This window comes from Scylla paramamosain, chromosome 25 (assembly GCF_035594125.1).
Source record: "Scylla paramamosain isolate STU-SP2022 chromosome 25, ASM3559412v1, whole genome shotgun sequence".
Classification (NCBI taxonomy): Eukaryota; Metazoa; Arthropoda; class Malacostraca; order Decapoda; family Portunidae; genus Scylla; species Scylla paramamosain.
Genome location: NC_087175.1, coordinates 16,340,893 through 16,343,392, shown reverse-complemented (window position 1 = coordinate 16,343,392; position 2,500 = coordinate 16,340,893). Strand labels below are relative to the sequence as shown.

The following is a 2,500-nucleotide window of genomic DNA, read 5'->3' as shown; positions in this document are numbered from 1 at the left end:
ACTTACCTATTTTCCTCATACGCATTCATAGATTTATGTAATATTTTAAAGTTCCCTATTGACTCTTCCATTCATAAGAACGAAAGAAAGTAAGGGAATCTGCAGGAAGCCATCAGGCTTACACGTGGCAATCCCTGTATGAAACACCTAACTATTTCCATCTATCATATCCATCAATGAATTTGTCTAATCTTCTTTTCAAGCCCCCCTGTTGACTCACTACTAACATCCTGCTTACTGAGTCTATTCCATTTATCTCCCATTCTGTTTGAGAACCAATTTCTTTTTTTTTTTTTTATCTAAAGTAGATCTCAGCTCAGCAATTCTGGGTTCACTTTTTCAAAAGGTTCTTGCGTCTTTTCTCGCCTTCCTGTGGCTCACGTGGAAGTTATTGGGGTTTTCTTTTTATCTCCTTTTTAAATCTAAAGTAGATCTCAACTCAGCAATTCTGGGCCCACATTCTCAAACATTTCTGCGTCTTTTCTCGAATACTTTTAACAGGCTGTAGTGGAAGATATTGAGGTTATCAAGGGTGTTTGCATAATTCTAGTGATCGTTTTGCAAGGACTGGTAACTATGAATTAGAAAAACAGCTTTAAGAATACGATTAATTATCTCTCTGGCCTTTGAAAATTATTCTTATGAGAGAGCAGTATGTTTCAGAATACATGCTTCGGATCTGTTTTGGAAAAAGCCTTCACCTCTCACAAGAACTACTTTCAGGGGCCACAGAAATTATTAGTCAGGTTTTCAGAAGAGTTTCCCCTACTAACAGGACAGATTATTTGTTACTCTGTCGCTAGAATCATGAAAATATCCTCGTAACTCAAACACAAGTATTTTTCCTACTGAAAATACAGATTCTGTTTTTGTTTTGTCCTTAGAATCATAAAAAAAAAGATCACTGAAACTCACTCATGCAAGCGTGTTCCATACTGACAGTACATAATTCTTGTTGCTCTGTCACTAGAATCATGAAAACACCCTTGAAACTCAAACTCAGAATTGTTTTCCCTACTGACGGTACAGAATCTTTGTTACTCGAGTTTCAAGACTGCTATCATGATTCTAGTAACAAAAGTAACAGTAACCAAAAATTGCTGCTCTCAATACTAAAACACTTACGAGTTTGTCACTAGAATAATGAAAACGCTCTTGAAACTCGAACTCAGAAGTGTTTTCCCAACTGACGTGACAAATTCGTATGTCTTTCCATACTGACGGTACAAAAAATCTTGTTACTCTGTCATGAAAACACTCTTCAAATACAAACTCCAATCAGGCATTCTGACCAGACCCACAGCCCTCCATTCGTCTCCAGTGTACTCCAGCAGTCCTTCCATAAACTCGATTCTCTCTCTCTCTCTCTCTCTCTCTCTCTCTCTCTCTCTCTCTCTCTCTCTCTCTCTCTCTCTCTCTCTCTCTCTCTCTCTCTCTCTCTCTCTCTCTCTCTCTCTCTCTCTCTCTGTCTCTCTCTTCCCAGCAAACATCGCATCCGCAATCCTTCCTCTTATAAAAATGTACCCCAAACAATTCTGGTATTTTTACGTATGTTTCCCATCAAGTGTCTTTCATCTGCGGGAGTGGAATCATCTTTTTTTTTTTTTTGTATACATATTTTCAATTTTTTAATCAACTGTCTTTAGCCTACACAAGTCATATTTTTTTTTTTTACTTTTTTTTCAGTCTACGGGAGCAGAATGACTTTTTCGTACATTTTCTATCATATATCTTCAACATGGAGGAGTAGAATGGCCTTTACATAGTATATCTTACCAGTTGTCTATAACATACAAGAGCAGAATCAACTTTTCCGTTTACTGCCTATCAACTATCTTTAGCGTACAAGAATTAAACAACCTATCTCACACGACCGAATACTTTCATCACACACACACACACACACACACACACACACACACACACACACACACACACACACACACACACACACACACACACACACACACACACACACACACTTCTTTCGTCTGGTGTCTGTGTGTGTGTGTGTGTGTGTGTGTGTGTCTGTCTGCCTATCTGCGTGTCTGTGTGTGTGAGCAACGTGGGGCGGGATGCTCAGTGACGGCCAGCCAGGGATCGAAGGGCTCAGGCTGCCTCGTTTCCTTGACTTGAGAAGCCTCAGGTGCAGACATCCTCTCCAGCTCCCCGCCGCTCGCTCCCCCAGGACCCGCGATTCCCTCTCCCTGCAGTGGCGGAGACAAGGGTTTTCACTTTCTTCTCTATTCCCGCTGACCAATTTTTTCCCATCTGTGCAGTGAGGTACAGTTGATCAGGGACTAGACTGCCACGTGTAGGTATGAAAGATTCTTGCAGCTTCTCTTATTTTCTTGTGTTCTTATGTTGTACTTAAAAGTGATGTCATTATTGTAGGTGTTTCGGTCAAGGGAATCACTATCTTCGGTTCTTGGTTTTGGTAACTGGTATAAATTCGTTCATTAGCGTGTTGGGATTTACACGTGTAGGTCTGATGGATTCT

General features: G+C 40.3%; 1 protein-coding gene across 1 annotated transcript in view; it reads left to right on the top strand.

Annotated features, from left to right (window-relative positions):
• Window positions 1-2,500, top strand: part of LOC135113234 (uncharacterized) — a 269,545-nt gene that overhangs the window by 98,953 nt on the left and 168,092 nt on the right.